At 38.8% G+C, this 12,340-nt stretch overlaps 1 pseudogene; it reads right to left on the reverse strand.

Annotated features, from left to right (window-relative positions):
- Nucleotides 1–505: 505 nt before the first annotated feature.
- Nucleotides 506–1,333, reverse strand: LOC121461461 (annotated as a pseudogene).
- Nucleotides 1,334–12,340: the final 11,007 nt, after the last annotated feature.

Genomic DNA, 12,340 nt, shown 5'->3' on the forward strand with positions numbered 1-12,340 from the left:
AAAGATACTTTCTCTGACACACTATTTCCAGTCACCAAAATATGCAGTCAACATAAAGGTCTATTAACTGACACAGAAATAAATATGTATTTTGGGATATTTAGTTACAAAGTGAAGAAAAGTCAGTCATCTGTGGTGATATGAACAGAAAAGGAGACTACGATGTTTAGGGAGCCCATTCATGTTTAATTTTAAAACTGTTGCTCACAAAGAAGGTATGGGTAAGGTGGTGGTTCTCAAAGGTGAAGGCTGGGGATGCATGAGACAGAAGGAGAAAGAGTGGCCAACGGTTGCTAAGCTACTTTGAGATTAAGACTGAGATGTGCTGGTGTGATATTTCACATGACCATCTAAAGATGCTCACTCAAAACTGTACAGCTAACAAAGCTGGAAGGGAGGATATTGAAAATTTTCACTATGAAGAAGTGTTAAATATATTTTTTTCAGCTTGTAGGAACTTCCACCTTTTTCATCTTTGCTCAGGTGTCTATGGAGGAGCTCAGGATCACTTAGTGGTGGCTCCAACCCACTCAGTTACTGTGGGAGCTGCTGCCCAGTCCTCAGTGGCTGGCTGGGAACTCCAGCCTGCAGTAGGGAGCTGCTGCATGGGTGGAGAGCACCTACACACTCGGTCACCTTGGGTGCTGGAGCAGTCCATTCACACTGAAATTCCTCCTTGGTCACAACATTTTGAGCAACAGCCTGCTCCTCCTTCTCAATCTCCTCCGGTTCTCTGTAGAAATAAAGATCAGGTATAACCTCCCATGGGTGCTCACTGGAGATAGTGCCATGCATGCGGAGTACTTCCCCGGTCAGCATCCACCACATCAGACCGACTGAGTGAGCTCCTTTGTTGTTGCATGGGATGCCAATGTCCACATAACCAAGAGGTGAGTCTGTGTTACACAGGGCAACAGGGGCAGTTGACGTAAGACGCCTCTGTGAGGGGCTGGTGGTCAGCCCTGGGATCAGTCACCACTAGAAGTTGTGCCTCCCTGAAGGCTGTGTGGATCTGGCATGTGAAGGTGGTAGGAGTGAAACGGCCAACAATTGGAGAAGCTCCAGCCGCCTCAGGAAACTTCAGCACAGCTCGCTGCCCAGTGTTCCTGGAGGCGATGATGCTGATATCAGCAGCGTTTTCAATGGCAGCAATAGCCCTGGCTGCAGCTAACAGCTTCTCCCAGGTCCTCTTCAGATTTATGACGCAGATGCCATCACTTTTCCTTTTGTAGATGCACTGCTCCATCTGAAAGTCCAGGTTGGTGCCGCCTGCAGAAAGGAATTTCAGGACACACACTTCCATGATCTTCAGGACATCTAGGGCTCTGGTCATTGTGTGATTTTCCCTTTAAGTTATGAAGGGAATCAAGAACAAGGTGACCCTATGAATCTGCCTCAGGGCAGTGTGGGAAAAGCAGAAGGATAACTATATAAGGAGGTATACTTAATCTGTTTTAACCATTACACAATACACACATGAATTGAAACATCACTGGGAACACCCATTTCATTAACGTGCAATTTTGATGTTTTGTGCTGGTTTCAAAACTACAGAAAAACAACGAAGCCAGACTTCGTTCCAGCTTCAGAGATCCTGTCCAAGGCTCTTACTGCACATTTGACCCGCCTCTGAGTCTCAAACCCAGCCTCAGCTGGGATCCAAAGGAAGTTAGAAGGAGACTAACTTAGCCCAAATAATTCTTAGGCAATGGTGAAAGCTGGAGTCTAGAACATTCTGAGAAAACTTGTCTGAAGTAAAATTTTAATTAGCTACCTTTTTTTTTTTTGCTTTTGTCAAATACTCCTCTGATGTTTGCTTTGTTACTCTGCAGTTTTAACTTTTCTACCAGCATTTAGATATTTCAACTCTAAACCCAAGAGACAGGCATAGACAGATGACTGCACCACAGTGATTTTGACATAAACTCATCAATGAAAGTGGATTCTCTCTTATGTTTAGAATAATTTTGGTTAGTATTTTACTGGGTGAGATGTTAGAATCTAATCAGCTAAACCTTCTAGTAATGGTTGTAGAACGATTACTTTGGCAAATATTTTAAAGAGAATAAAAATTCCATTTTCATTTATGTTTTACCTTGTCATGGGCACCGGAATACCTTGCTTAGCTTTGAACTGAACTAGATGGCACAATGTCTTTCCCTTAGTCAGGGCTGTGTTGAAAACACCCACACTGAGGTTGCCTGTGGGTCGAAAAGGCCTTTGAAGCTCGAGAAGTCAGCTTGGCCACTTCAGGTAAAATAAAATATCTATTTAAAGACCCAAGGAGCCCATCCCTCCTCTTCTGACATCAAAGGTCAAAGGGACCACAGTCCACACCAGAGAGACCAGAAGGCGTTTCTATTACGCCTCTGTCAGCGAGGATCCCAGGCATCCTCCATTCAAAACCCACACAGAAGGGGAAAGGTGGAACACAACTGTATGTTCTGATGTCATTCTGTTTGTGCTCCCAAAACAAAGGACTCCTTCTTTCCAGAAGAGAAGAACCTCCATGTTGGGTGTTCAGAGTTTAAGAATTGCAGTTGTGATGCTTCTATCGTGAAGAGTTAATTTCTTTACTTCTTGGCTTTCCCATTTGAAAAATAACCATTGGCATAGGACCAATCAATTGAGAGAAGATAAGAAAAACAGTCCAAGGGCCAGAAGCATAGTGAGAGTTGTCCAAATTTTCTTTGAAAATATAAAGTGGAATAGAATTACAATGCATACTAACATCTCTCCATGTAGTCCAGTGTTTTTGCAGGATGTTTAATTTGTGTAAAAATTCAGATTACATTATGCTTAATGAATATGTTCATTCCTCATCTTACTTATTCTATTTTGTAGTTTTCTTTTGTAACTTTTAATTATGTCTTTTACCTGACTTCTAATTTAGCTAAAATTTAACAAACACACATACTAACAGAATATTTTCATGTTACGGTTTATTGTGGGATATTTATCTTTTTGCTTGCTCTCCTTTTGAAGGCTGGTAAAACATTTCACTGTAGTTACCAACTAAAGACATAACCGTTCTTTTGTAATTCTGTGAGGTTTCTGTAAACATAAAACAGGAACCTGAGACCAATAACAGAGATGAACATTCCTGGTTTCCTTTTCTTTAATTTTTCTTTTTTTTTTGAGATTATAATTACAATATTTATCCCTTCCCCTTTTCTGTCCAAACCCTTCCATATAACCCTCCTTGTTCTCTTTAAAATTCCTGGCCTCTTTTTTCAATAATTGTTATTGTTTGCATAAATTCCTATATCATGTTAGGTTCATTATGTTTTCCGGTTTGACCATTTGGTATTGGATAACCTGCTGTTGTGTTCTTTCTTCCTGCTCAGTATTCCTTAGTTGCCTTTGTGTGTGGGACTGAGGCCTCTTGGGCCTTTGGCTTTATCTCCCGCCCACTTTAGCCAGCTTGTTGCTGATGTCCTTGTTCATCTCATGTCCAGGCAGTCGTGTTTGTAAGACTTTATGGATACAGCTTCTGGCTTCAGAGCCTCACAGAATATTCTGATCTTCTGACTCTCCCAGTCTTTCTTCACCACCTTAAGCAATGTTTCCCAAGCAGTAGTATTTTATAGATTTATCCCCTGAGATCTGGCTCCACAGTTTCGCATTTTGATTGGTTGTGGTTGTCGGTAGTGGTCTTCAACTGTTGTAAAGAGAAGTTTCCATGATGAGTAATCCTCCTCCTAAGAGACCTTGATGATGGTTATATATTATTTTGAGTACCTGGTTCTGAATATCCCTATTGTGTGATTTATCACGTGGCTTCAAACCCACAGTAACACTGTGGCAAAGGAAATTTGGGTTGGCTTGACACACAGGAGCAGTCTCTGATTGTTTTTCTTTTGTTGCTGGGTTCTGTGATAGCTGCCAACTAAACCATGTCTACCATGCCATAGAAGGTGATGTCTGTGCTTCCTTAAAGCTGTATATCCTAGCAACCAAGTCTGTATTTTATCACACTATCTTCAGTAATTAGGATCCAAAGCAGAGATAGTCGCTTAACTGCTGTATCCGAAATCGGCCACAGTTGAGAGGGTCAGGAATAATCGTGTTCACTGGGGACTGAAAGAACTCTAAGCCATGTTCACAATTAAAAAATGTTCCGAAGCAAAGAAAAATAGTGAGAATAAAACTATAAAACAAAGAATTATTAAAATGTTTAATTCATTTAAAGCAAAGTCTGCTTTTTTGCTGGCCTCATTATCATTAAATTGTATTACTTTATTTTCTACTATCTATAGATAAAAATGGCTGATCAATTTACTGAACTGTGTTGTTATAATACTATAATAGTACTAGTGACTAATGACTTCTCATTGTATCTGAAACATGGTGTTAAGCTGTTTTATTTATAAACAGATCAATCATAGAATGAAGTAACACTATTTAAATTTATAGATGTGACCTTAAGTCTTGAAGACATTTTGTAATCTTAAAAAAAAAAAATCAGTTAATCGGTAATGCTAGAGCCAGAATTTGATTGGTTCCAAGCTATCATTTAAAATTTTCTTCTTTTTTCCCTCCCTGATGGCCTCACTCTGCCTCATTGTCTATGGATTCACAGCCTACCTATCTATCTGAGGTTCTTAAGGTAAGAAATCTTCAGACTTCATTTCCATTTCTATCTTAAATATTTGAATGTATATGATAAAGCATTGTAGATGATATGCAGGTTTAAGAATAAAATGTGTGTGTGTTTCTTGCATGTATGTTTGTGCACCACATGTGTGCCTGGTGCCTGCCTAGGTCAGAAGAAGGTGTTGCATGCCTGGGACTGGAGTTACAGATAGTTGTGAGCCACCACGTAGGTGCAAGGAATCAATCCCAGGTACTCTGGGAGAGTGACAAGTGCTTTTAGACACAGAGCCATCTTTTCAGCCCCCCCCCCAACTTATATTTTATATACACCTTGTACAAGCCTGAAGGCTATTCTATACAATACTTTTGTTGTGCTTATTTGGGTTGAAACCTGTCACCCCAAGTGTAAACCTTCCATTTGTGGTGCCACATTGGTGCTCAAGAAGGTTTGGACTTCGGAGCATTTAGGATTTTCAGACTATGGAGCTCCAGCTTGCATTTATTTGAGTGTGTGCCTATGTGCATGTATGTCTCTGTATGTGCACATATATAGATTTCTGTATTTTGAGACTTCAGTGCTACTATCTATCTGGCAGTTTGAATGAGAAATGTCCCTCATGGGCTCAGGTACTTGAGCACTTGCCTCCCCTTGATGAAAGTCTCTGGAGGGTGTGGGTTTCCTAGGAGGTGGAGTAATTTACTGGGGTTAGGCTTTGCTAAAGTATAGCCTTCAAAATCCCTGCTCTGCTTCCTTTGTGCCAATAAATGTGACCCGCTGCCTTCTGCTGCCATCTGGAACTATTAACCAAAATCAACCCTTTTTCCTTAAGTTGCAGTTGGCCATGGTATTTTTATTACAGCAACAAAAAAGCAACTAATACTTTTAGAAGCTTCTCATTTTCTTTTCTTTAATGAAAGTTGAATGAATGCAGACAGCACACATCCGTAGCTGTGTGTTGGAAGACACACCCAAGAAAGAGCAAAATAAAGATGGATTCTGGACACAAAAAGGTCATTCATATGTTCATTGCAGTTCATTTCCCAAGTGAAGCTTAAAATGCTCTCATAATTTGCCAAACTCAATTATCATTAGAACTTGAAGTCAATCCCTAATCATACCCTGCCTGCACTTTGATGAGTTCAAATAAAATCTGATGAAAAAATTCATCACATTAGAATTATTATATATAGCGTAGAAGCATGATCAGATCCTCTCTCTCTTCTTCCTTGTGTTGAACTTCCCAACCTGGTCACAGATCTGCTGGGCAACAAACAGCTTCCCCGGCAGATGCTGTCAACACAGAGAGCTGATGGTGTTTGAAGAGGTAGGGGCTGCATTGTCAACAGCACAGGCAACACCCTTAGTCTCACCGGCCAGAGGTGTCTTCATTCTTTTTCTTCTTGGAGAAGATGGGGAGAGATGAGGGCAAGAGGCTATTATTCTAAACAAGCATACAACAGCAGCAGCAGCAGCAACAGCAGCAGAAACTAACACTACAGGAAAACTAAGCTTTATGGATTTTCTACTCTGCATCCTTCTTGGGAATAAAATCACCTTCCCCCAGTAGAAAATAAAATGAAATGTGGGTGCTTATGCCAGATTCAGAAATTCACAGTTGTGTCTCTCATTGGAAGAGTCTTTGTGGTTGGCCATAAGCTGAAGAGGGCTAGACAGTCAGGGTTCCAAGGCTCTCTCTTTATCCTTTCCACCTGAGAGTGGCCCTCACATCGGAGTCTCATTTCCTTCCTCTCTAGCGCTCAGAGTTGCTGTTGCTCTGATGATCAGTCATATGATAAACACGTTTATAATTGTAATCAATCATCAGTCAATATCTATATGCTGGTATTAATGACAATAGTGTATCTCTGTAAGCCTCCTGCTAAACGAGGCTCAGCCAACACCTTTTAAATTCTGTTTTTGTGGAAAAAAATTGATGCTGTTTTATTTAACCATTTTTAAGTACTGAATGTTAGCTTTTGTTATCTGTACCCCCAGTAAGTGAACTAAATGAATTTCTCGTTCAGGGTACCCTGTTGCTAAGGAGAACTGGATTCACACTGACTTCTTCTAACTTGGTCTAGTTGGCAGTACCCAGATGCAGTTACTCATCACACCGTGACTTTTCAGTTACTGGATCAGGCTTGTAGAATGAATACAGCATATTAAAAATAAGCACTAAAAAAAATCTTTGCCACTTGGGAACGTATTTCCTAAATAGGAAGCCCAATCTCAAAATATTTGTTCCAGTCAGGATATGTCTAAAATCCTGTCTGAACAATTTTATTGCTTCCAGGGATGCAAGAAAAAAAAATTAAGAGAACATTTACCCTAGAGAACCTTTCAATATAGTAGGATAAAGGGGTGATAATAAACACTATAACCTTGCTACAATGTTGGTCATAAAGAATACATCTCTTGGCAAGATTTTCATAATTGTGTAAAATCCATGTATTCAAGGGAATTCTTAAATCACTTCAGATATTACTTATACTATCTAAGTTTTCCCATTTGGTTTAAATTTTTAGGGTTGAGAACTGTCACCTTCACTATAATACTTCCACATAGACTACTTTTATAGAATATGACACTCTAAAATACGTGTTGAGTTAAATTTATTATAAAAGATTTTATTTATGAGACCATTTTGGAAACAGGGAAACAACAGATTAAAAAAACCAGTAAATCAGCTGAAATCTGGGCTAATAAAGTTGAAATTAACTTATCAAACTAGGAAGGAAGTGAGTACAACCAATGAAATGATTCATCTGAGATAAAATATTCAACAAATGAAAATTATGAGGGTCTAGGGAATTGACTTGACTCTTTTCTTCCCCAGGCTTAGTCTGAAGCCATGTCAGCTTTGTGTTTGGGGTAGGACATGCATTTATCACGGAACTGTTGAGAGGCGGAACAATGGGAGTGGGCTGGTGATGTCAGGCTCCCTTTGGGAATGAGATTGCTTCATGAACGTTGAAGCGAAAACACTGGATTTTGGAAGAGAAGAGCCAAAAGAGAAAAGCAGCAACATTTCCCCTCATGTTTCATGAGATGAAGGGGCTTCGATAAATCTAGGGACGGTCGGGTCCGTAGTCTCTACACTTGAGGGGAATTCAGGCGAGAGCAGGCGATGGTCAAGCTCCTGAATGAGCTTGGAGATGAGCCTTTTCAATTACGTTCTCATGACTCATGCTTCCTGCGTGGTGATAACATAGAGATATATATTGCAACATCCATTTTCATCATAGCTATCAGTGGGAAGCTCACATATGGAACACATTTTGATTGATCATCACATGCACCTCTGTAGTGCAGAATTATAAGCCATGTTGCGAAGATTCATTTTGAAGAGATAGATGAGATTTCTTTTCTGTTGGGTGAATAATTACCTCCTAAATACTTTTGTAGCTATAATGACTGAAGACCTGAGCATCATTTCATAAATGTTTGCAGGATATTTATAATGACTATTAGTATTGCTCATTTTATTAGTTTGTTTGTGGTAATTCATGCAAATCACCATAACACCAACCTAAATATAATTGTTAGTTTAAAAAATAGTTCAAGGAGTATGTGTATATTAAGAAGCAAAATTGGACATTAGAATGTATTTTATATATGAAAATACATAAAGTATAAAGCCAATCATTTTAATAATTTGAAAGTGTAGTGTGCTGTGGTGTTATTAACATGCACAAGATTGTGTAGTCTGCTAAACAATACCCTTCATGCCCTCTCTCCTAAGGCTCTGCTCACTTTGAATTTAATTCCCTTTTCTATGAATTCACCTATTACAGATATATAATATAAGTAGACTCAAGCAATATGTTTTCCTTTCAAGTCTAGTTTACTTCATTTAGCATGCTATTTTCTATGATCATCCATGTTGTAGGATGTGTGAGAACTATGTATGATGTTTTCACTTCAGTTTCTTATGATGAATAATTATAGACTTTCATTTGCCCGAGAAAGCAAGCTTGAAGTATGGCTGTTCATAATGAAGTCATTTAAAGGATTAAGAAAGAGGGGATCAGAGAGATAAGTGGTCAGATTATATTAATTGTTACCGGATTCGCAATGCCTGATTTCGGTTGCTAATACTCCAAGTCACATCTCTGTCAGCTTCCACATCCTATTCCAACTCATTTCCTCTTAGGCACTCTTGACATTCCTTTCTTTTTGCTTTGTACATGTCCATATCACAAATTCATTTTCTCTTAGATCTTTAGTCTACCATCAGGATACGGAACTACCAAATTACTAGTGGCGATAATCGTATGCTGCTCATCTAGGGAAATGTTTAGCTAAAAAAGAAACTGGCATACACTTTGCTCATTTATCTTTAGAAAATCTCACATAGAATTTCCCCTTAAATTCTTTGAATCACTGGGTGGTCCCATCATGGTCTTGACCCCTTTGCTCATATTTTTACTCCTCCCAATCTTCAATCTTGGGAGCTCAGTCCAGTGCTCTGCTGCGGGCCTGCCCGTCTCCATCAGTTGCTAGATGAAGGTTCTATGGTGATATTTAAGATATTCATCAGTGTGACCACAGGGTAAGGTCTGTTTAGTCACCCTCTTCTTTATTGCTTAGGGTCTTAGCTGGGGTCATCATTGTGGATTCCTGGGAATTTCTTTAGAGCCAGGTTTCTTGCTAACCCCATAATGACTCCCTCAATCAAGATATCTCTTTTCTTGCTCTCATCTCTGTTCTTCCTCCATCTCAACTATCCCACCCCTCAAGTTCTACTCACTCCTCGCCTTCTCCACTCCTCTTCTCCTTGTACCCTCCCTTCTCCCCCCAACCCTATGTTCCCAATTTTGTCAGGTGATCTTGCCTATTTCGACTTTCCAGATCAATCTACATATATTTTTCTTAGGGTTCACCTTGTTACTTAGCTTCTCTAAGATCATGAGCTATAGCCACAATATCCCTTGTTTGTAGCTAGTATCCACTTATGAGTGAGTACATACCATATTTATCTTTTTGGGTCTGGGTTAACTCACTCAGGATGGTATTTTCTAGTTCTAATCTGAGCTAATGGGAGCTCACCAACACTAGCAGGACTGGAAAGAACGATCATGAGACTGAACTAGTCCCTCTGAATGTGGTGGACAGTTGCATGGCTGGGGCAGACTGAGGGGCCACTGGCAGTAGCACCATGATTTATCCCAGCTGCTTGTGCTGGCTTTTTTTGTGAGCCTGTTCTTTTTGTATGGATACCTTGCTCAGCCTAGATGTAGTGGGAAGGTCTTTGGACCTTCCCCAGGGCAGTGTGCCTTGCCCTCATTGGGGAGTGAATAGGAGGTGGGGGGATGGGTGGAGGAAATGGGTGGAGAAGAGGGAATGGGAACGTGAATTGTATAATAGAAAAGAGATAGTTTTTTTCTTTTTTTAAAAAAATAAAAATAAATAAATTCTTTGAATTGTCTCAACTGGTGCCACAGTATAACTTTTAAAACGTATTTTAAAGGACATTGACAGACATTTAACATAACTTACTTATAGTCTTATCTGCTTCAAATACAGCAAAATTCTAAATTTTCAGGAAGAAATGCTTTATAATTCTGTCTTAAAGAAAAATATATGTAATACACATTCATTTATATGACTGAGCCATTTGCTTTGAACTTCTTAGAAAAAGATACATCTAGTTGGTTTTGGATCCCAGAAGACATTTCTTACCTTAAAATGATACCTAGTTATCACCCTCTTGTAATATTTCCACAGTTCCCTATAATGGTTATAATTCAGAAATGGGCCAAACTTGAAAAGTAAAAGTAAAATAAACAAACTAAGATTGACAAAAACTATTGCAGATGCTTCCAGAGTAATTGTGAATAATTCTAAAGCTATGACCAATGAGCTCAAAAGACAAAACAACAAAGCAAAAGAAAGCAAGCAAGCAAGAAAGAAAGTAAGAACACCATGTTGTCTCGTATCTCACTGTCTGAGCCCTGTCGTCTGGCTTATTTTACTTAGTGCACTGTCTCCTGAGTTAGTACCTCTTTGGTTACATTCATCTGTTCAACTATGTCTAAGTCTTTTAAGAAAGGTAGGTATGGATGGTGAATGTGAGTTTTCTGAATGGGCCTCCAGTGGCATAATTCAGTGGCTATAACTGACTTCCTTGTAGGAACACAAAGAAGGGGAAGAAAAAGTTATGCCTCTCTCTTTCCACATTTGACACATTCTGTTGTTCAGAAGGTTAAAGAGGCAATGAGGCCCTGAGTTTTTCTGAACCATTGGTAATGAGACATCTGCCTCCCAACAGAGTTTAAGAAGAGTCCTATCTATGCAAAAGACCTTGTGGAATTCAAGTCCTAAGTGAAGACGGAAAGGGATAAAATTTTTTTCAAAAAAAACCTAAAATGTGACATTCACCTCCCAATTGATTCAGTGAAGTAAAATGAATAATTCCTCAGGGATGCAGAAATTAGTCTCATGTACCTTCTCCCAAACTGTAGAGGACAGAGTGGACAACACATAATAATATACATGTGGCCAGCAAAGTGAAAATCAGGGCGGGAATACAGGGCCGATTTGAGGAAAACACAGTATGGGCATATCTAAAATCCTCAATTAAAAACAAAAGAAACACAAATGTTTTATTTTTTAAAAGATCCAGTCTAAAGGGGGGAAAACACCAGAGTTGATCAAAATAGTGACAATAAAACATTCTTAACCGAAAAAAGTCAAGGAATAAAAGTAATTCTTAATTAAAGAATTTGACACATTTTACTTTGTTTGGGATAAAAGTAAGAAAAGAAGCCACATTGAAATAATATTATATTAAAACTTTTTAAAATATCTTGATAAAGGAGAATTACTGTAGTCAGTGGGATAATACACATAGAAAGGAGGGAATTTTGTCCGATTTTAGACATTTTCTACATAACGCTAACAGCTACAGAGCCATGAAGCAATGCTACTTTGTTGTACTTTAGAACAGAAAAGACAAAATAAGGTATCTGAGTCTCCATGCAAGAAGGTTGTTTTTCTTCAGTCACGTTGGCTGAGAATAAGATCACATTAGCAATCTAAGCTAAAATGTTGCTTACTCCTGCAGTTTAGGTGACTGACAAAGAGCCAGATTTAAAAAGAGAGAGAGAGAGAGAGAATCTCAAAGAATAAAAAAACGAATAAACATTAAATTAGCTGAAACTCCGCATTCCAGATAATTGTATGTAGTGCTATAAACAAATGATAACAATGGTTACTTTTGAATGATTTCTAATATTAATAGCATTCCAATAAAATTTTGATCCTAAAACTTTATATCCTATAACAAAGATTGGGAGATGGCGGGATATGGGACAGGCAGTAGAACTACACAGAGGAATTCCCTAGAAACCTGTTCAGATCTGATTCCGTCATTCAGGAAATGAACATTAAAATCGATTTCTGCAAATCTAAAGTAATAAGAAAAAAGAAATCTAAAGGAAAAATGACACGTATACATACAAATAAATACAAGTGTGTTTATATATTCTTGGATAAACAGAAAACTGTCACAGGTTTTCGAAGGATGCATGCTCATGGGGGAAAAAAGAAACACGTGAAATGCTACAGTGGAGAGCTGAATGGTGAGACCTTTCTTTTTCCTTAAACTTCAGTGCTTTCTAAATTTATTGAGGAGCATTCATTATACTTACACTCACGAAACTCAACACACATTGCTGAATGTGTTGGAATGGAGATTCCAGGCAAAGGGCTGGGGGGGGGGATTAATTTTGGTGGAGGGCA

This window comes from Microtus oregoni, unplaced genomic scaffold (assembly GCF_018167655.1).
Source record: "Microtus oregoni isolate MIOR12 unplaced genomic scaffold, Mior012 000022F_ref0000154, whole genome shotgun sequence".
Classification (NCBI taxonomy): domain Eukaryota; kingdom Metazoa; phylum Chordata; class Mammalia; order Rodentia; family Cricetidae; genus Microtus; species Microtus oregoni.